We start from the raw sequence: 23,112 nt of genomic DNA, 5'->3' as shown, positions 1-23,112 counted from the left end.
ACGTTTATTCAATCCACACAAGACCGTGTCAATCATCTTTCTCCAAGTTATGAGAATTCGTATACATCTAGAGGTTATACCAATGATTTCATAGAGATTTTCGAATGGACACACTAAGATATGAGGGTGAGTCAGCAGATTTTGGAATGTGTTTAATATGCGGCGCTGTGCCACGATCACTCACGAATCTGCGACTTCGCCAAAAACATTTCAACTGACGATGTAATTGTATAACCTGTATAGGTGCACTACATGTACTGGTACATTGTAGTAACTTGATTCGGTCATATCATTTTAAGTTAAAAATGTCTCTCCGGACCAGTCAAATATGTGGCAGCTACAGCCCGGGCATACATGATGCCGTGCACTATGTACCCATGCGCACATCAATATTCAGTACATGAGGACAAATGGTTTGGTGTCCTTGAAAAATACTTGATATCACAAGAGTTTGTTGCAAAGCACATTTGATTGGTGCATTCCACCTCCAAAGCTCACCTGATCTCGGACATTAACGTCGACACCATTTTTTATCAGCAGCTCACACAGTGCTTTATGTCCACGGAACGCGCAGACATGTAGAAGTGATACTGGGCCGCAGCTCTATTAGGTCACCATAGCAACAAACACACACATACCCACATACACATTCTTACAATCACTTGCAAAGCAAACAAGTTCCAGATTTTTCCTTTCTATTGCAGCATAGTACCATGCACATGTACTCGAAGTACAATTGACTTCTCCAAGAACACAGCATATCTCAGCTTAGTGTGTGTGTCGTAGAGGACGTGGACATAGTAAATGCTGGCTGGAACTTGACGTGAGATCCACAAAAAAACACTTGCATCAGCGGTGCCTATGAACTGAACTCATAACCTCAGATTAGTGATACAAAGAGTACATAACCCCAAGAGTGTACAACTGACCACACAGCCTTTATCCAGTGCTGCCATGCCAGAACTTCACATCACTCGTGGTTCAAAAGGTTACGCTGGCAAGCAGTGCAAAGTGACCACAGGAGATTTGAACCCAAAACAGGATTGGGTTCAACCCTCTATCTATCAAGCACAGTGTGAAATTCCTGTGTGCAAGCTCGTCATGTGATGTGAAGTTCTGCCATCTCATAACCTGTTACAACAAAACTGCAGTAGCACACTCTTGGGGGTTGTGTACCCTTGGGAGAACTACAGTACCTTTTCCCTTATCGTTCACCTCTACTAAAGTATACCCACTGGCCAGTGGTTATGTTGTAGCTCTACTAAAGTATACCCACTGGCCAGTGGTTATGTTGTAGCTCTACTAAAGTATACCCACTGGTCAGTGGTTATGTTCTACTTGGTTCGACTTACTAAAATGTGCGCTTCGTTTCCGAAGCCTACCAAGCAAATTCAAATTATCTCAGGACCGAATAAACTTCCCAGCTACCTAACAGTGTCCTTCAGTTGTTGATTTGTGACTTTGAGGAAGGAATGGCTCAAAACTCCAAAGGAGGCAGCACCTCAAACTCCTAGACGACTCGTGCGTTTCGCGTTCAAATGTTGTCGTCAGAGGACTCTTGTTGCTTCACCTGCAACACTGAGAAGGCCTGGTGCTGATATCAAGACCCCCAATACAATGGAGAATTGTCACGGAGTACCAGGAAGTCCAGGGCGATCGTTCTTGATTCCCTCCTGACAGATTAAAGTCGCTGCAGTCTCTGTTTCCTGGGCAGAATTTTCTGCAAACGCGTCATCCAGAAACTAGTGCAGCAGCACAATCATCGGGTTGTCCAGCTAACTGATGTATCTCGCAGTCGTCCACGATGTGGGCGCCGACGACTCAAGATCGCCGAGAAACTGATCGAAAAAAACAACCACCCCTGGAGTCGCATTTCCCACGAGAAACTGGCTGGAAAACTGAAATGAACAAACAGTGAAGTTTTCTGCGCATGCGGTTCGTGGATGGTGTGGAGTTTTCGGAGCCGCGAGGCGTTATCGTTGCACCAAGCCAATGCTAAAGCTCCATCTCGTCTCCAGTGACAGTGTACTACTACCGGTAGTGGCCCATTGATTTATACACCAGGGATGAGCGCATACTTTCGGACTGTATGACACAGACTGTCAGTAAGCGGAACAAGGTGATGAAAAGTAATCTGGTACGTGGTGGTTTACTTGTTCGCCTCATTTGAAGGTTTCGTGGCAACGTCGGGTGTAAACCCCTATAGCTATTCTGACAGTTGCACTGCACGAGGGAGAGGCGAAGGCGATCGTCAAAATATAATGATAGACAAAATTAAGGAAATGCAGCGTAGCTTGAAGGAGACAAAAACTGGCTATGTTTTGCAGGGTGACGCGCTTGCAGATGCGCCCAGAGACACCAGCAGCGATGAAAACTAGAAGGTCAGCCCAAGAGACGATACAGTAGATATCTATCTACCATCTCTTGGTTGAGTTTTTAGTTGGTTTGTATTTGTATTTATGGATTCTCCACAGGCCGTAGCCTAAGTCGAGGGAGTCTCCTTCAACAGCTTATGAAGAAGAAGCAGAGGAGAAAAAAAGAAAAAAAATAGAAAGATGCGGGGTGGTAGTAATATAACACACTGCTCTATGACTACTCTACTTGGAATGAAACCAGAGGGCTCGTCACGGATGATAGCAAAGTGTGTGCGGACAAGGGCGGTAAAACATTTTTGGGCTGGATACAGTACGAATGGCAGCCGGGAGGGAGTTCCATGTGGCAGTGGTGACAAAGAGAAAGGTGGCACGCGTGTGTGTGCTGACTCTAGCAGGTGGGAGTAGATGTTGGGGCGCCTGGCGCTGTTTGCCACTGAGTAGCCTAGGTCCTCCAAGGTCGTCATCTGGCTATTGATAAGGTGGTGGAGCTCAAGAAGGCGCTGAATGTGTCTTCGCCATGCGAGGCTGGGCCACTGTAGGTGCGCGAAAAGTGAGGCTTTCGGCTCCGTTTGAGGAGGGTACATGCCATACTGCCGCAGGATCAAACGTGCCACTCTTGTCTGTAGCCGTTGAAGGGTAGTAGCCTGAGCACTGGAGAGTTAAAATTGCCAGAGGGATGAGGCGTATTCAACCACAGGTCGAGCATATCCAGTGTACAAGCGGCTGGCTACGGCTGGGGTGATACGCTTGATCATGTGGATCAGCAGGACCGCTCGCTGGCGAAACTTTGTCGTGATGGTGGCGACGTGGTTGGTGAAGTAGTTCTGGTGCTCATTTGTACAAATGATTGAGTTTTGAAGTGAAGCGCACATTTGAACAAGCCGGACAAAGTAGCTCAACTAAAGTAAACCGTGTGTACAGTAAAACCTTCAACTAACGACCCCCCCCCCCTTTGGTGCCAGAAGAAATGGTCTTTAGTGGCATGTGGTCTTAAGTTACAGGTTTGAACCGCGCCACCATAATTCCATGTCTGATATGCATGTCAAAATGCAGCTAATGAAAATTCTCACCACTTGCGCAATGCCATTTCTCCTTTGAGCAGTAGCATCGATCATAGAGCAGGTTCGAGCAATTACTCTCCAAGACGTTTCCTATAATGTTTGCTCATGAGAGCACTTGAAACTATGACAGGTGCAGTGCAGCCCATAGTCAAAATGAGATTGCGTTCATTCATGCAGCTGTAGTATCGAAAGAGTCCATTCAGGACAGAAAATCATCAAAATTTCGAAGAAGGAGCTTCGAACAACCTTTTTTTTCCTGCACTGCTGTCGCTAGTTACTGGTCAAAATCGACTTAGGGACAAGAAAAGGCGGTCGCTGGATGCGTTCAGCAGGTAGTCGCTTATCACAGTGCATTTTTGTATATGAGACTGTCCGTGCCTGGCGAAGTGATCTGTAGCAGCAGGCTGGCTGTTAGTCACGGTGGTCTTTAGTGACAGCTTTTACTCTATTATGGCTTTGAGGCGCAATGTTCACCACATTTACAAAGACAGGAACATTCAATTTTCTAGGAACATCTTTGACAGCGAAGTGACGCTGTATGAGCACGTGCTCAAACCAGTGATCAGAACAAACAGTTTCACGCCGAGCACTTCGGCCAGTACTCACCTCTCGGTGCCAATTGTTGTAATTGAACATAACTTTGCCGTGCAAGAGCGACGGATCACACCAGAGTAAAAACTGGACACAATGAATGCTGCCATAGTAGCATGCTGCCAGAATCAGAAGAGTCTGAGCATGCAAGCACAAATGCGCACGCACGCACAAACAAGCACACAGATACGTACGTACATGCATGCACACACGCACACGCTGACATGCTCACTCTCTCTCACACACACACACACACACACAAACACACACACACACACACATACAGATACATACACACACATAAACACACATACACACACACAAAACACACAAAAAAACACACAGATAAAGATACACACACGGTAGCATGTTCAAACACACGTACACACAAACATACAAACCAACACAGACAACACACAAACACACAGACGATTGCATGCTCGCACATACACGCACGCACACGCACGCACACACACACGCACAACCCACAGCAACTTGCGGTGCGGAGGAGTGCCGGCCAGCGGAGTGAGAGGCTACGGAAAGAAATACGTAGACACTGCCGGAGCAGAATATTGGCGGAGCCAAGTATCTACGAGAGAGGATTCAGGGTCGGCCGGATAGACACTGCCGGAGAAGAATGTTGGCGGATGTTGGCCCTGAGTAGCCGGAAATGAGCGTGGCCAACACCCCGTTTATTCACTTTATCAAAGCAAATTAGTGATGAGAAATGGGAGGTGGGAGGGTGAAACACTACGTGCAAGCAAGAATGATCATCGCACAGAACGGATCGAAATATATAACAGAGCAAACTCTAGCAAGACATGCAGTGATGCATGCCACCCACGTTGAGCGCTACAAGCAAACGTCATCATGACGCCGCCACACGCTGCCCACATCGGAGGCGAGCGACACGTATGAACGCCACGTAGAGAGACACGTTCAATGTCACGTAGAGAGATTCATTCAATATCATGCAGAGCGCCAAGCCGCACAGAGACCGTAGCCAGCAGCAAAGCATGAGCATGCAGTAACTGAGCACAATCAAACATAGCAGCATAGATTGAGCGGTAGCGCAAAGCTGCGTGCCCCCATTAATCTGCATTATCACCATAATGCTGCTTAGTCCGCATCAGCAATATTGTTGCTTATCTTTCAGCTTTGTTTTTATGTCGCCAATGCTCACTTGGCAGCCCATTTCATCCCAATTTTCGTTAGTAAGTTAGTTTACTAGTACCTGAAAGGTCTAGCTAGATTTCGAATGGATTTCGAGAGCGACGGGTGGGTGATTCTGATGGATACAGCGCCACATCAAAATAGATTATCTTGTCACACTGGGCAGGCAAGAGCAGCGCGACGCACAAGAAAGTAACCGGCTACTCGGAATCAGTTCCATTTTGCAAAACGGCCGAGATCGCTCACCTCAGGAATCGCTCGCCAATCTGAGATCGCAGTTCCCTCACTTCCAGCTGAACGCTTGGAGTATCCAGCGCGTCGTGGAGATTTGCAAGTACTGTAGCCATCGTCGTTGTTCAAAATAAATCTTGCAAAAGAACGGCGACTGATTTGAACCACACAGGCAGTCGTGCTGCCCACGCAAAGTCCTATAGAGAAGGCGACAGTCACGGTCGACTTCCCTTTAGAAAATAACCAGGCAGCGGAGAGGGAGAGAGATGAACTTGCGAAAGCGAGAGTGTTGATCACGAGCAAAAAGTATTTGTCACCAGCGCCGAGAGCAGCGATGAGGAGGTCCAAAAAAGTATGAACCCTTCCTTGGACAATAAATTCCTCATGGCCAGTTGTCATTCTGTACCTTACCTTCCATCGTACCAAGTTCTATCGTCTCAAGTGCACGCGTTGATGTCCAAAGTCTCAGTTCAAATTGTCGAAAGATAAGCGACAATATTGCTGACGCGGACCAAGTTAACTACAACACACAGCAACTTGCGGTACGGGGAGTGCCGGCCAGCGGAGTGAGGGGCTACGGAAAGAAATACGTAGACACTGCCGGAGCAGAATTGTTGGCGGAGCCAAGTATCTACGAGAGGATTCAGGGTCGGCCGGGTAGACACTGCCGGAGCAGAATGTTGGCGACAAGAGTCTGCATCCGAGGGACGGCGACCGAGGCCCTGAGTAGCCCGAAATGAGCGTGGCCCATAATGGCCGGCAATTCCCGCACCGAAGAAGCCACAAGCGCAGTTGTGCAAGCAGCAGGGGAGAGAGAGGTCGCCCAGAGTGGAAGGTAAGAAGTAAGGTAGAGGCAATAATGGATCGTGCATTGACTCAGCATGAAATATAGAATCAATGAGGCCATCGCCAAGAGTCCATGCAACACACGCGTGAATACAGGGCACGTCACGCAATTAAATAGGGCCAATGTGAAGAGCCATAGAGAGACAGCAGGTCCGTCGGATCAGTGCGAATGTACCTCAGAACACAGTCACTTTGCCTCCTACCCATAGCACGTATTTTCCACACAGGAAAACCGTTTGCAGCAGCTGTTGTCGCCGCACCAATCCTAAAGGAGTGGCAACTATAATCAGCCACATTACTCACCCCGGACAACTGCAGGAGGGCTCTCAGTTTGGCAGTGAGGCGACGGCGAGTCAGCGGTGTGCCTGACTTGAACCGGAACAAGGGCTGCAACACCGGCGGCTTACTGCGTGACAAGTAGTCGACCATGGCGACAGCGAGACAATATTGTGGCGTTGCTGGCCCGATGTATAGGGTCATGCCTCTGGCGAACGGGTCCGTCTTGGACCGCTTCATGACAAACTGTAACGCGGGCACCGGCAGCATCGGCACCGGCAGCATCAAATCTCAGGTGGAACGGTGCGTGGTCGCTTACAGTAAACTCAGCGCACCGCAGGAAGCTGTGGAACGCCAACAGGATTGCGGCTTGTAGCATTACACGATCATCTGAAGTAGAAGTCGGGTCATTCCGCAATCGGTCCCAAACAGACCGAATCAGTTCTCTTGTCAGTGGAAGACGAGTCATGGACGGAGCAGTGCCCTTCACTCTCTTAATGTCCTTGAACACGCGCGGTAGCAGGGTAGCGCCTGTCCAAGATCATCCATGCCACATTCGAGATGCAGATTACGAACGGCCGAGATGTAATTGGCCACTCTACCTGGCTTCACAGATCTCGCCAAGTAGGCCGCAAAGCTCGATAACATACTGTCTGTCGCCGGCAACGGGTCCCACTGGCATAACTGGCAGAACTGCCGATAGCGCTGTTCTCCATGACGGTATGATGCCCTGGTAGATGGCGCAATGGCAAGGGACGCGCAACGAGCTGTTTCGCTGCTTAGTCCCAGGAGGGAAGGGGCACTGGCGTATCCATCCCCTGTTGAGCCCGCGGGGCGAGCATCCGAAATTCCTGCAGTTTAAAACGAGAGAGGGCATCCGCAATTGCATTAGACTTGCCAGGCACATGACGGGCTACGACACAGAAGTTGTGCCTCGCACACACAAAGAACAGTTTACGGACAAGGGCCATCACAGGTGGCGACTTTGACGTGCCTGAAGCCAAGCAATCAACCACGGCCTGACTGTCGCAGTGGAAAGCTATGCGAAGCCGGCACCACATGTGTCCCCACGTGGCACACGCGACGAGAATAGGAAACAGTTTCTTGTACTCAATGGACCAGTCCATGGTGTCTTGCTCCCAGCGGCTGAGCATCCACCTGCCCTCGTTGGCATAATAGGCGCCCCATCCAAGGGTGCCACCAGCATCAGTGTATACTTGAAGTAGATCTAAGCCTACGGTACTGGAAGTCTCGGCTTGGTACAGGAAGAACGACTTGCCATTCCAACTAGCTAAGAACTCCTGCCACCACAGAAGGTCCTTACGACAGTCGCTGCTCAAGGTAATGCGGTAATGCCGAGGTACCTTGCTGAACTTCTTAGCGGTGTCCCATAACCTGCGCATAAACGTGCGGCCCGGCACAATAACCTGCGCAGCAAAATTGAGCTTGCCCAATAGAGAGACGAACTTTGCTGCGGGGATGGAGCGAGTTGAGCTAGCACCGAGAACGAGTGTTTTATATCCGCTAGCTTATCATCTGGTAGCCGAGCTTCGAAACGGTCGGAATTCAACGTGATGCCAAGGAATGTCAACTCCGTCACAGGGCCCTCCAGCTTCTCCAAGGCCAGGGGAACGCCGAGGTAGATAAAGGCTTCTGCAATAATAGAGCGTTGCTTAGACGCGAGGGACAAGGAAGGCGCAGGCACCGAGAGGTAGTCGTCCAGATAATGCATGATGATCGGAATGGCGAACTGGTGACGCAAAATCCACTCAACGGCTTCCGCAACCTGGTTGAAAATGAACGGGCTAGAACGCAGACCAAACGGTAACATCCTCTCGAAATAGTACTGGTTCTGCCAATGAATGCCCAACAGCCGCCAGTCATCAGGGGAGATTGGAATGAGTCGGAACGCGTTGCAGATGTCGAGCTTCGTCAATAGGGCGCCGCGGCCCACTGACATGATGGCACGAACTGCATCGTCGACGTGGATGTACCTCTAGCTGAACTTGTCCGCTGGTATGCCGTCATTTACGCTGGACCCTTCCGGTGCCGACAGATGGTGAATTACACGAAGACGACCGTTTTTCTTCGGTACAATGACAAGCCCAGATGACTGCATGGGGCTAAATGGTGGCGGGGTAAATGGACCAGCTGTCATACCGTCCTTGCAGCAACGTTGGAGATAGTGCGAAATATTTTGTGAATGAGGAGCTGAAGAAGTGAGATTCAGGGCTCCTACAGTCTTACGCTGGCCCTCAAAGCCGAGAGAGAAACCGTAAGCAAGGCCGTTGCATACACAATTGACGAATTGCTGATCAGGATGTGAAGCAAGCATGGACGCAAAACGGGAAATGTGCAGTGGCGTATGAACAGAATGTACAGTATTATGCAGTGTGCAGTGGATGGTGGCCTAAGTGTCGCGCTGGACACTGAAGGCTGCCATGATGTTGGCAGCCCTATTGCTTGGGTTTACCACCCGCCCCAGAGCTGGTGGTGATATCCTTGCATTGGGAAGCTGGGTGGCGACCGCGGCAGATTTGGCAGGTGTGGGACCTGGAGCAAGGGCCGAAGCACCGACCCGCATTGAAATTGCGGCAGACTGATTTTCCTGGGGATGCTGTGCCATTGGAGTTACTAGCGAAGCCGGAAAACTGTTGGTAGGGACGAAAAGGACAGCGTCCATTAGCAGAAGGCGAATGTGCAGCGCCGCATGCTTGGCAGGCGGACCGAGCGCGTCCTGTTGTCGCCAGCTGCCACAGGTTTGGGTCGATGATGTCCCACTTGAGCGATGGGTCAGCAGCAGCATTGATGCGGAACTTCCTGTAACACTCCAACCACCCTTCAGGCGTGAATCTGCGATTAGACTCGAGGATAAGGCTCTGGTAACACAGCAACTTTGCTGGCCTGTGCGGGGCCACATCGACAATGACCTGGCTCACGATCGTGTAGGCTTCCACCCACGTCGCAAGGTCGTGAACGTGCCTGCTCTTGCCGCGGGCAGCACTAATCTCGACCACCCGCAATGGGCCCCCATTCGACATCTCAAAACAGAGCACGTTCTGTGTGCGGGCGTGGGACACAGAGCAAGACACAGAGGGCAAGACTGAGCTCACTCAAATCCACGTACTCACCCATCAAAATCCGCTCGCATTGTTTAGCTCCCAGGTGTGTGGCAAACGACTTGCTGCGACCTGAGTTGGCTGGGAGAGGAGTCAAGTTCGTATGAGGTAGAGAATCGGGAACCATGGCCGCCAGAAGTGTTGGCAAAGTCTCCGACACCACCGATACTATGGTGGAGCGGATTGTGTTGGGAGTTATCGCCGACGTTGGAGGCACAGACGGCGCCAATGACTTGCGTTCTCTGTTGCCTGCTCCGCTCGCTGCGCTCGGGGCAGACTCTCAGGATTCAGCGTGATGAACTTGGGCCTGAATCAGGCGATCAATGAGGGCAGCCTTCCGGCCCGAAGTATCGAAATCCAACAGCGAGAGTTTGCTGCGGAGACGCGGAACCGTCATGGCGAGGATTTCAACGTCAGTAAAGGCAGCCATGGCTTCACGAGAACAAGGATGAGAACGAGTCAAAGCACAACGACGGCGAGGAGAGAATACCCTCACATACTGTGAAACACTACGAGCAAGCAAGAATGATCCTCGCACAGAACGGATCGAAATATATAACAGAGCAAACTCTAGCAAGACATGCAACGATGCATGCCACCCACGTTGAGCGCTACAAGCAAACGTCATCATGACGCCGCCACACGCTGCCCACATCGGAGGCGAGCGACGCGCATGAACGCCACGTAGAGAGACACGTTCAATATCACGTCGAGAGATGAATTCAATATCATGCAGAGTGCCAAGCCGCACAGACACCATAGCCAGCAGCAAAGCATGGGCATGCAGTAACAGCACTATTAAGCATAGCAGCATAGATTGAGCGGTAGCACAAAGCTGCGTGCACCCATTAATCTGCATTATCACCATGATGCTACACACACACACTTACACACTCAGAACTCAGAACTCAGACATGCCCATCGCGGAAGCAACTTGTGCTAGGATCACGCCATTCAACAGCTTATGAGGCTGATGATTTGACCGCAACTAATTTTAGCCTGGTATCCACCACGCAGCTGATTGAAGTGGCTTTTTCTGGCCAGTGAATCCCTATTTTTCATTTTTTCATTTTTCATTTTTCCGTTTTTGCACACACACACACACACACACACACACACGCACGCACGCACGCACGAACGCGAGCGCCAACACACACACACACACACACACACACACAAACACACACACACACACACAAACACACACACACAAACACACACACACACACAAACACACACACATACACACACAAAGAAACACACACACACACGCACAAAGAAACACACACAAATACGAGCGTACACACCCAAGTATGTACGCACACTCACACATACACACACACGCACGCACACACGCACGCACACACGCACGCACACACGCACGCACACCCACTTGTACTTGTACTTGCTCACTTGCAAAACTGGTCACGTGAGTCGCCCGGGCCGAGGGGAGAGAAACTCAAAAGGAATGTTGGAAAGATGGCTCAATTGGCTATTAAACCGCCCAACGACCGACACCCCCTGAAATCCACAAACTAGCGTGGCCTTGAAAGCAGGCCAGCTTCATTCTTCGTCTGAATTTGATGACGACTCACTCCTTGATGACATCAAGTCCGCATCCTCGCTGACTCTCACCTCCAGTGCCTCTGCTGTCCAGACTCTCCAAAAGCCATGGAAAGAGCCATACAGACACAGCCAAACGCTCCTCATCTTAGAAGCAGGGTACTCGTGCCAGCATGTTTCCACAGCCGAGAAGTTCCTGTAGGGTTTCCTTCGCCACAAGTGACACGTCTGTCTTCAGGGTGTGGAAGAAAGTCGTCGACGTTGAGATCGGGACTTTGAGCAGGCTGAACAACAACCTGAATGTCGAACCCTTTTGTTTTCCCCTGCGCCGCAAACACACGTGCACTGATTTATTGTGGCTGTGGGCGAAGGCGTACCATCGTGCTGATGCAGCAGTGGCTGGCCGGCTTCTTCATGAAATCTGGGCCCTTCTTCGAGCCACGCGGTCTTTCAAACTATTTCTCATTTTCGCACCTCAGTGTTATGCGCCTGGGTTGTGTTCTGGTGACATCCTGTCAAGAAATGGTTATGCTTCGCCAATTATTTCAAGGACTCCACACTTTCGGAGGTTCAAAAGCTTGTCAGAACAAAGGACAACACTGCTGCTAGTCTTTGTAGGGGATAGATCACTGACATGTTTGTCTAATGCCGACAGAAAGACAATTGCAAGAACACAAAAACGAAACAAAGTTTTGCTCAGCCCTTTGCGTGCTGTGTACGAGTTCACTCGCACCTTATGCATGACCTGATCCACTACGTACGGGTTAACTCGCAAAAAATTCGCGCGACGTATCGCAGTGCATAGATCAGTGTACAAACTTTCATAACTTCGTCAATAAAAATGCATCACGACAACCAATACACCGTTGGAAAGGTCTTGACCTTATCTTTCCGGGGATATAAAGGTCCTCGCGATAGGATAAGAATTCATTGAGCGGCGACAAGATGAACACGGAATCACGGCCCAGAGTGAAAGCGAGTTTTTTTGTTCATGACTTCTTTTTGTTTAGTAGCGTGCCAGGGGATTTCCCTTTGGTACGGCGCATGCGTGCTGGACATCAAATGAAGCGCTTGGATCTGAGCTTTGCAGCGCAGTTTGAATTGTGAAAATCTGTTGAATTTCGGCAAGAAGCCGAACAAGAATGTGAAATTGAGTTGTTGTGCCGTTCCGAGGCACGGTGGAGTAGTTTGGAGAGGACGTGGAAGTGGCCCCGATGTGTCTATGAAGCTGAGAGCTTCCAGGATGGATTCGCTTCGTCCTGATCTTTCCAACGAGCCCAGGACGATGAAAATCCATCAAGGTGGAGTGAAATGAGAATAAATTTCATTCGGAGCTGTGAGTGCATACTCCACAAATAGAGTCAGTGCGCTGGAAAGCCAGTGGATTGGAGAACAGGGGCTCAGCATGCAAAGGGTTAACGGAGGAAGTAAACTCACATACACACAAACACAAACACACACACACACACTCACTAACTCACTCACTCACACAAACACACCACATACCAACACACACACACACACACACACACACACACACACACACTCACTCATGCAATCACAAACACACACACAAACACACACACACACACACACACAGATGCAAATGCAGATGCAGCACTGAATGCAGATGCAGCACTGAAGTTCTTACTATCATGGTTGCATCGTTGTTCCTTAAAACTGTATACCACGAGATGTTGCTGAGAATGAGCTGCAATAGGGCAATGACTCTCGGCGTCACTTTTCTCACCAGCCCACAGGTGACACTAATTTATGCAGTTATCTATGACGCGCAGGTGGTTTATCACATCAGAGAAAGGAGCACCACTGAAAGTCTGTATCCGCAGTGATCCTTTCTGCTCGTGTTTAATCTAGTGCTCCTGAATGTGTTTTTTTTCACGGCTGAGCTCAGCGAAAGAGTGTAAAAACGTATTTCTTCAATCACTTTTTTATGTCTTGCACTGCTGCTCTTCCACTGTGCAACTCTCTCTCTCTCTCACCTGCCATCGTCGTCTTCTGTTCCTCGTGTTAGCTTGCAGTTTTTTGAGGTCCAAATATTTCAACATGCCGTTGTCCACTCGCAACCATGGAACCAAGGCTCATCTAGCTCCTCCTGAGCTAGCCAGGACTGCCAGATTACACCCAGCTGCCACCTCCGCCGCCTCACCTGTCCCACCAACACTGAGCTCGGCAAATGAGGAGATGCCATCGTGGTTCGCCTCCCTATTTACAAATCTTTCATCACAAATAAAGGGAGTGCAGGAGGAGGCCACGGCGGCCCGAGCTTAGGTGGCCAAACTAAAAGCAGCGCAGTCTCTGACAAGTCATCAAAGCCAAGCCCAGAAAAAGCTCGAGTTGGCAGGGCTACAGGCTCAGTTCGTCACCAACAAGACGGTGTTGCAAAAGGTTGATGCCGCCATATCGGTGCTATCGGACTCCGCACCTGAGGCCAAGGTGCTCTTGAGGCAGGGTGAGAATGAAATCTGTAAAAGGCAGAAACAACTCAAAATAGCCGTTTCCTTTGACTGGGAAACAGTGAGAGTCTACGAGGAAGGCACTCTGGGTGACAGCCTTGCGGATGACAAAAGACTCGCCGAGGTAGCCTCCACAGGTCGTCGGCTCAGGCAATTACAATCCAGAGAGTGGTTCCAACCTGAGATACCATACCCAGGCAGGAATATTCGTGCATCAAACATTGGCAACAATGCCCAATTCGAGAGGAGGCCATCAGGCCACGGACTGTTTGCCAACGGTGGCTGAACCCCTGGCAGCGGCCCGCATTGCTGGCACTGCCAGCAGTTGGGTCACGTCAGTAGGCATCGCTCCCAGTTCGGCCCGGGCAGTAGTCGCCAACCACACTGGACTCAGCAACCACAACCCACTGCTGGAGCTCGTCCATGGATGGACGGAGCATGAGTTCCCGGACTGGCTGGAGTCTGACGAGATAAGTGCTTGTGACAATAACGTCCATGGGTGGTTATTACACCCTATTGCATTTTGGTAAAATATTGGTGCCTCAGTTTTTGTTTTACGTATTATTCATTATGGCTATTTTTGTGTTTTGTCACACCATTTACCGTTATCCGAGAAGCCTTCCAGCCCGGGTTTGGCTCATTTAGGCACACACCTCAACCAGTCTGTCTTTTTGTTTCAAACCACCGCCTTTCCGTTTCTGTTCTCTCGGAAACTGTGCTCGTTAGAGGTCCTACTGTACGGCCTCAGGTTTTTTGGTTACCTTGTCCCCCACCCCCCACCCCCTCCCTGTGTAGTCTGTCCTCTGCGAGGCTGCCTTTTCTATTGCCTCTTGGTGTTTTTTTCTTGCGCTAGCTGCCTATGCTGTTCTGTTCCTTGCGTTTTTTAGTATAGGGTGTTTTTTCCGTGTGAATTGCCAATTCAATGAACTTACCCTTACCAATTAGTGAGATGCCCGAGGGGCAGGGATGATGAGGGAGGGAGAAGCCCGATGGGCAATGATGATGAGGGAGGGAGAAGCCCGATGGGCAGGGATGATGAGGGAGGGAGAAGCCTAAGGGGCAGTGATGATGAGGGAGGGAGAAGCCCGATGGGCAGTGACGATGAGGGAGGGAGAAGCCTGATGGGCAGTGTCGATGGTCAGTCACGATTGACTGGCACGGACAGGGGAGGGAGAAGCCCAACAGACAGTGATGTTGGCAATGATTGTCTCAGCTTGCCTGTATGCATGACGGTATGAGGCGTTAGACCGCGTTAACATAAGGCCCGGTTGTCACCCCTGGTCCCCTACTCAATTCACACGACTCATATTGTACACAACATACATTTTACACAAAGGGTTACGGTGGTGTTAGAGGCAGAGGAGGGTTAGACCCCTGGAAAGCGCACCGAGTGGGGGAGTCTGGAAACCCACGATACATGAACAGAACAACGACAAAACTCACAGGAGCAACACACAGTCTCTACATACCTGATACCCTGTGTGTCATTTTCCTGTCTGTGGGTGTGTGGGTGGGTGTGCGTTTTGTACATGCCTTGCTCAGCGTCCGCCCCCTTCTGGACGGAACTAGCGTCCATACAGAATCCACTCGTCCAGCACCTGGTCGACGTGCTACCGTTCATCCTGCTCACTGACGTGGCACCATCTACAGGCAGAGGATATCTGCAAGCATTCGGTCCCTGGCGTATATGGCCTTCTGGGGACGGATTCACCCCCTTTTCCCAGCTCTCAAGGTACACCTGGCGTTATACCTAACGAGTTTGATCCAACAAGGCACTACGTTTGCCCCTGTTGCACAAGGCTGAGCAGCTCTTCGTTGGTTGCACCATAAGGCTGGTCAACCACATCCGATCGCGGAGCCAGTCATCATGCAACTGCAAGTCGCCGCTCACCATATCTGTTCTCATCCCGTCTCCCGCCGCACTCCGATCTCACAGTCCTTGTTCCGCCAGCTGATGTCCACCCTGGCCCAACCAGATGCGTCACTGGGGATCTGCAATGTACCACCATGATTTGTCTTGGGTTCTTTGCCCTACTGCCCTGGGACGACTTGCATCATCTCGTGGTGGACTCTACCCTGCCCCATATGTCCGTCCACCTGCCAAGTCGCCAAAACGATTATCTGATGTAGGGGACGTGATTCTGGTTGCTCGCCAATTCACCGGCTCTATGCCATGTCTGGTCCGCATAACAGAGATTTCTCCATCATTCACCTGGCCAACATGTACTGGGAAAAGCAACCTCCGCCCGCTCTGGGCCAGGCGTGCGCGGCACCATGAGCTACAGCGGAGCCACGCAAATCCTCAAGTTGGCTGTGGGCCGCACCCAGCCTGACCCAACATCATACGTCTCCTCCGCCTCCGATCAGGTGTTGCGATGGCCGCAGGTAACTCGGGCATTGTGGACAGACTGCTAAAACAGCACGGCGGTTGGAGGCCCGTGTCCTCCAAGGATAAGTATATTGCGGACTCACAGCACGACTTTCTTTCTGTATCAACACACATTGCTTCCGCCTGACTATCCTTTGCTTCGTGAGTACATTCTCTGGTAGACCACTACCCCATGAACAAACCGGTTGCTATGTGAGTAAAAAAATGTTGCTTTTCAGGGCTGAGCATAGCAAAAGAGTGTAAAAACTTATTTTTTTTTCACCATTTTCTGTTGTGCACTGTTGCTCTTCCACTGCGCAACTCTCTCTCTCTCTCTCTCTCTCTCTCTCTCTCTCTCTCTCTCATCTGCCATCATGGTCCTGTGTTCCACGTTTTAGCCTGGAATGTTCCCACCCACCCTCCCTCCCTTGGGTCCCGGACATTTTTGTTTGTGTTGTCCCCTGTTATCACACATGCACTCGCTATTGCAGACCAGTGCAGAACACACAAATTATGGAGGATTAATGGAGTGCAGGGCAACTGAATCTGGCATTTGATAATCATATGTAGGATCATCTGCGCACGAGATGCAGCCCATGAAGTAGCACCCATGAAATGGGCGGAGATTGGAGGGCTCATATGATGGTATAATGATATTCCACGCATGAAGTGCAGCCCATGAAATGGACGGAGTGTGGACCACCCACGCACAAAGTGCGATGCCCGTTAGGGGGCATGAGTGTGGGCGTATGAGGGTGATGGTCGAAGGCCGTGGTAGATTGCCAGATGAGAGAAGATAGCTTGCCCATGTTTGCCCAGCATCCATGCTAAGTTGTGACATATTGCAATGCACGCATGTGAATGATGCTGCTGTTGCTATCAGTGCAGTCTGTCAGCATAATCTTAGCAGAGCAAATTGCCATGCTGTTCCAAGCAATCAGGAGCTGGTCTAAGCAAGTGTGTGGGTACATGCATCAGTGTGAGTTGTGTGCCCGCTTACATATCTCATTGTGTTCTGCAATGCGCCTGTACCTCGGACAGCTTTTGGGTCAGCTGCGCTATGTCGGTGTCAGTCGTCCTGATGTACCGCAGGACACTTTTGCGCCTCCATCGGCCCATTGCCGTGATTAACCAGTCAGGGGTACTCGCCATGGCTGCAGTAGTGGCGGTACCGATGCGGAACGAATGACCAGTGTAATCGCGAGTATGGGATGTTCCCATGAGTGGAAGAAGCTGTCGTAGCTCTTCTGTCAGCTCCTGCCTAATCAGGAGTCTCCCAGAGTGGTAGAGGAAGAGGGCGTCATTGGCATCAGATGGATAGGCAGTCAAATATGTCAGCGTGGCGCAACCAGGCAAGGTTGTGGAGTGGCTTCGAGATGTGTGTTGCGCACTACGGCCATGTAGACATGAATTGTCCGTAGTTTCACCGGTGGCTGGAAGTGTGCTGCGAAGCAGCTGAGCATTATGTATGTAGCCTGCATGGGTATCCTTGTCCCCTACGCACATAGTTACGTAATTTTCCTTTTGCAAGTGGTGTATGTGCGCAGTGCTGTCAGGCCGATTGCCATGGCTGCCAGGTCGGCAACCTTCCACATCAGTCCAGGAGTGGGAAGCAGATCGCAGTGTCTGGGGCTTGCTGTGCCGATGGCGCCAGCTGATGGAATACTTGCAGGTTGAAACTAGACAGCGCATCGGCGATCGGCTAAACTCTTATTGATATGCCATAAGCGCCGTGTAAATGTTCTGCCTGGTGCGACGATGCTTGATGCAAAGGATGGTTTCCCAAGAGGTGGTCGAGTTTGCGTTGTGTGGGCTGGAGCGTAGGCCGAACGGCAGTGCTCGATCAAAGTAAAATTTCCCTTGCCACTGAATACCAGATAGAGACCAGTTCGGCGGGTGCACAGGGATGAGCGGAATGTGGAATGCGTTGTGGATGGCCAGCTGTGTCAGCAATGCACCCTGCCCGTAGGGCATGATTGTTTGCACTGCGTCTTCAATCCGGATATAAGACAGGCTAAACGTGGACAGGTCGATGCCATTGTTAACGCTTTTGCCAACGGGAGCTGATAAATGGTGGGAAATGAGTAGTTTACCATTCTTCGTGGGCACCATGCCAATGCCCGAGTACTGGTATGATGGAAATGGAGGGATGGAATAAGGGTCTCTCCTTGTGCACAGGATGTTGCCAGATACTCTGATATGTACATGGAATGTTCAGTACATGAGGGAAGATTTGAGTCGGTCACAGTGTGACGGCGGCGACCCATGAAGCCTAATGCTACTGTGCAATTAGTTGTCTTTGTAGCTATATTGCCGCGTGGCGCTACTTTCTACGGCGCTTGTAAGCCCCTGCTAGTGCAGCAAGAGAATGCCTTGCCTAAATGATCAGTGAGCAGTCTAGTTAAGCTGACAACATCGATGGGCGTGTGAATACATGGCATATTGGAATCAAGAGCAGGGCTGGCTGGTATGGTGAGTGATAGAAACTGTGTGTTACTACTGTCTTCACATGCCTGCTTCAAAGCAGAGCTAGTGGCCTGGCGCCCCACCATGCTTGGGTCGGGATCTGCCTGATCGTTCGTCGGGTGGAGCTGATGTGCTAGGCCAGTTGCTGGAGGAGTTGGCCATGCATGCCATTTTTGGGGGTGGCAGCCTTGACATTACTGTAGAGGTGCGCTCTCCCACACTCCCCTTGGCACCTGGACCAGTTGTAACTACGGCAAATTGGGCGGCCACTGACTGAGGATGAGGAATGTGCGCCGCCGAGGAGAGTGGCAGAGGGACCCCCAGCGGATGGGGATGAACGGGTGAGCCTGCGAAGCACGAAGCTCGAGCCTTACTAGTAGTGCTCAGTTGGCACATGTTATGGCATGGTCCTGTGTTGCTTATGTTAGCTTGGAGTTTTACCATGCACCTACCCTTTGGTCCTGTGCGTTTGTGCGTGTTTTGTCCGCTGTTTTCTGGTTTTCCATGGCATGTCGCATGCTGTGTTTCTGTCCCGAGGGGCTTAGCGCTTTTTTGTATGATTGCTTTCTTCCACTTGCTTTCCTTCGGCTTTTTGGGTGTGACTGGCAGTGGGGCAGGACCCATATTAGTAGAAGAGTTTTGGGCGGCAAGGCGAGTTTTCCGCCAGCCCGGTTTAGCGGTCATGGCTGGAAATTTAGGGAGTCGTATTTTCAGGTGCTACCCTGCTGAGCAGTCACCCACACCGTGCCATTGCTCTGCTTGTGTCTTGCACTGACACCTCTCTTGCTGGCCGGCTTGCTCTTTATTACTTTCTTGCCTTTTTTTGCTAGCGTGTGGGTGCGAGTGTAGTGTTACGGTACACTGAGTAATTTCTCTGGTAGACGACTACCCATGTGCATTCTCTGGTAGACCATCACCCATGTACATTCTTTGGTAGACCACTACTCGTGAGTACATTCTCTGGTAGACCACTACTCGTGAGTACATTCTCTGGTAGACCACTACTCGTGAGTACATTCTCTGGTAGACCACTACTCGTGAGTACATTCTCTGGTAGACCACTACTCGTGAGTACATTCTCTGGTAGACCACTGCTCGTGAGTACATTCTCTGGTAGACCACTACTCGTGAGTACATTCTCTGGTAGACCACTACTCGTGAGTACATTCTCTGGTAGACCACTACTCGTGAGTACATTCTCTGGTAGACCACTACTCGTGAGTACATTCTCTGGTAGACCACTACTCGTGAGTACATTCTCTGGTAGACCACTACTCGTGAGTGCATTCTCTGGTAGACCACTACTCGTGAGTACATTCTCTGGTAGACCACTACTCGTGAGTACATTCTCTGGTAGACCACTGCTCGTGAGTACATTCTCTGGTAGACCACTACTCGTGAGTACATTCTCTGGTAGACCACTACTCGTGAGTACATTCTCTGGTAGACCACTACTCGTGAGTACATTCTCTGGTAGACCACTACTCGTGAGTACATTCTCTGGTAGACCACTACTCGTGAGTACATTCTCTGGTAGACCACTACTCGTGAGTACATTCTCTGGTAGACCACTACTCGTCAGTACATTCGCTGGTAGACCACTACTCGTGAGTACATTCTCTGATAGACCACTACTCGTGAGTACATTCTCTGGTAGACCACTACTCGTGACTACATTCTCTGGTAGACCACTACTCGTGACTACATTCTCTGGTAGATCACTGCTCGTGAGTACATTCTCTGGTAGACCACTACTCGTGAGTACATTCTCTGGTAGACCACTACTCGTGAGTACATTCTCTGGTAGACCACTACTCGTGAGTACATTCTCTGGTAGACCACTACTCGTGAGTACATTCTCTGGTAGACCACTACTCGTGAGTACATTCTCTGGTAGACCACTACTCGTGAGTACATTGTCTGGTAGACCACTACTTGTGAGTACATTCTCTGGTAGACCACTACTCGTGAGTACATTCTCTGGTAGACCACTACTCGTGAGTACATTCTCTGGTAGACCACTACTCGTGAGTACATTCTCTGGTAGACCACTACTCGTGAGTACATTCTCTGGTAGACCACTACTCGTGAGTACATTCTCTGGTAGACCACTACTCGTGAGTACATTCTCTGGTAGACCACAACTCGTGAGTACATTCTCTGGTAGACCACTACTCGTGAGTACATTCTCTGGTAGACCACTACTCGTGAGTACATTCTCTGGTAGACCACTACTCGTGAGTACATTCTCTGGTAGACCACTACGCAGGTACATTCTCTGTTAGACCCCTAATCGTGAGTACATTCTCGGGCCTCCTCAAGCTCGGCTTACGAAGGATATTATGCCCCTTGTGTGTTCCAGATGGAAGTCATAATCATGCGATGTGAGCTTTTCAAAGCTTCAAAATTCATAGTCTCAAACCCCGGTTCGTGGAACATAAGACATTCGTTCGTATATTTGTGTGTTGTAAAGTTAGCCATCATGGTATGCGACTCGAGGGAAATCCATGGTCACAATATTATTTCCACAGTGCTATGTGCCAATAATTGTTTAACTAGGATGCTTCAAGTGATTGCGAATACACTTCTGGTCTTTCTATGTAATTTTTCTCTATCGGATTTCTGTTTCTCAGGAAATAAGGACTGTAACGAAAAGTATATCATCCGTTAAAAAGGTGTGCACCTTCCAGATACAGTGCTGTTCCGACAATATTGTATGATGCAATTGTTCTCCAGGGAGTGATTTACAACGTAATAGCTGTCTATTAATGCATCACATGGGATCATAATGTTATTTGTCCTCCACAGGTACAGGATGAGACATGTACAGCACGCTTTGTATCATAAAGATGATGTCAACCTGTAATTCTGTCAGGACAGAACCAATGACTGAGTGAAGTTGAGTTGTTGGGGGCTATGTACTCTGGATATAACTAATGCAGGGCTGAAAGTCATTGAAATTCATTGCTAGTTGTACATAGCCAGTTTGAGAGGTGAAATAGATTTGGTGCAACAGTTGCACGTCACGCGAAATTACGCATCTATGAGCGACATCCACAGAACCTGCTGGGAGAGTACGAGTGTACTCGAGTCTCATCCTGAGCACATCTTTTCTTCTTTTTTCAGCTCCAGTATAGCTGTATTTTTCATTGCAAAGCCGTCCTCGATTGTTGTGTTCATTGTTCAAACGAAGTGGACATTCAATCAAGAAGGCAGAGGACATAGGAGCCTGATTGGAGTTTCTCGTGACATAGGACGGCCACACAGAGAGTCAGAGACACTTTGCTATTTTCTGAATAAAAAATACAATACGCACGATGCAGAGTTCAATTTGTGCGATATCAAAATTGTTTGTGATCCACCACATCGAGCAGAACGCGATCTAAACACACGCTTACCGACGGTTAGCCTGCTGACCTGACTGGACAAATGATCCCTGGCTTTAGCAGACGCCAGAAGTCGGAAACCATGTCCTTTGCCACGACGTCCATCTCCAAAAAGAACTATCTTTATCGTGAAAAGGCTTGAAATACTCAATATTCAACGGAGATTCGCGGTCTCACGCTTTCTCAGATCGAATAATTTTTTGTTGTAGCACTTGCAGGGCAGATCCCCGCCACTAGTTCAACAGAGTTTCGCTTTACAGCATGCCTGGAGCAAGCCATATCGAGGTTGCAAGCTACCACTCTCAGCAAGAAATTCGAAATTTCAATGGTGGAAGGTATACTACGAACAAATTTCAGAAGGTATGGTTCGCGGCGCGATCGTTCTACCTACCTCATTCGAACTTTGCAGGATGGTTCTGACCTGCACGGTAGGCATGGAACGACAGGGTTTGATATCATAGCTGACACACAAAGTCACACACACAGCACATTCATGTGCACAGATACTAAATTAGTGGACGTCATCATCTTCTTCCCGCTGCCTCAAATGTATGATAACGTGCTATTTCGCCGGACGAATGCATGGCAAAGCTTTTATTGGGGGGGGGGGGGGGGGAGGATACTTCTGACTTACCATGATGGTCATAGGAATTCTCATATAGGGAAGGACATTTTGAAAGTATGACTCTGGCACTTCTTCCATGAGATCCGGTCTAATCACAGGTTCGGTTGCAGTGCCGCTGTTCACGGCTTGTCGTACTTGTTCCACATCGTCATCTTCACATGCTCTCACCAGGTCTGGATGAGGTGCATTGGTTGAGTAGTAGTGATCACTGTACTCAGCCAACTTGGGTGGTCGATACTTGTCCTTACTCTCCTCTTCAGACGCTGCTTCCATTGCTACAGTACAAACATGAGCACATGGAAAAGCAATGTCTACTTGTACATGATAAGATTGCATGGTGTATAGGTAAATACTGGGATTGCATGGTGTGTAGGAAAATACTAGGGGTGAAACGGTTCCATGTTTTTCATGTTCGGGTACCCGAATGCCAGCATTGTTTCCCACGGTTCGGGTATCGGTTCCATGGACTCTTTTGTCCAGACCGACAAAATGCGTTCGCGACAATTATTTTTTAGAAAAAACAGTTTTACGAGCAAGAATGAGACATCGGAGAGTCCA

General features: G+C 49.7%; 1 long non-coding RNA gene across 1 annotated transcript; it reads right to left on the bottom strand.

Annotated features, from left to right (window-relative positions):
* LOC135827608 (uncharacterized) lies at nt 1–22,824 on the bottom strand. Its single transcript, XR_010555514.1, has 3 exons — nt 22,564–22,824; nt 4,043–4,165; nt 1–603 (listed from the first exon to the last, which is right to left on the bottom strand). It is a non-coding gene; the product is annotated as an uncharacterized LOC135827608 (long non-coding RNA).
* Nucleotides 22,825–23,112: the final 288 nt, after the last annotated feature.

This window comes from Sycon ciliatum, chromosome 11 (assembly GCF_964019385.1).
Source record: "Sycon ciliatum chromosome 11, ocSycCili1.1, whole genome shotgun sequence".
Classification (NCBI taxonomy): Eukaryota; Metazoa; Porifera; class Calcarea; order Leucosolenida; family Sycettidae; genus Sycon; species Sycon ciliatum.
The sequence above is the reverse complement of the archived record's forward strand: the minus strand, read 5'-3'. Positions and strand labels throughout refer to the sequence as shown.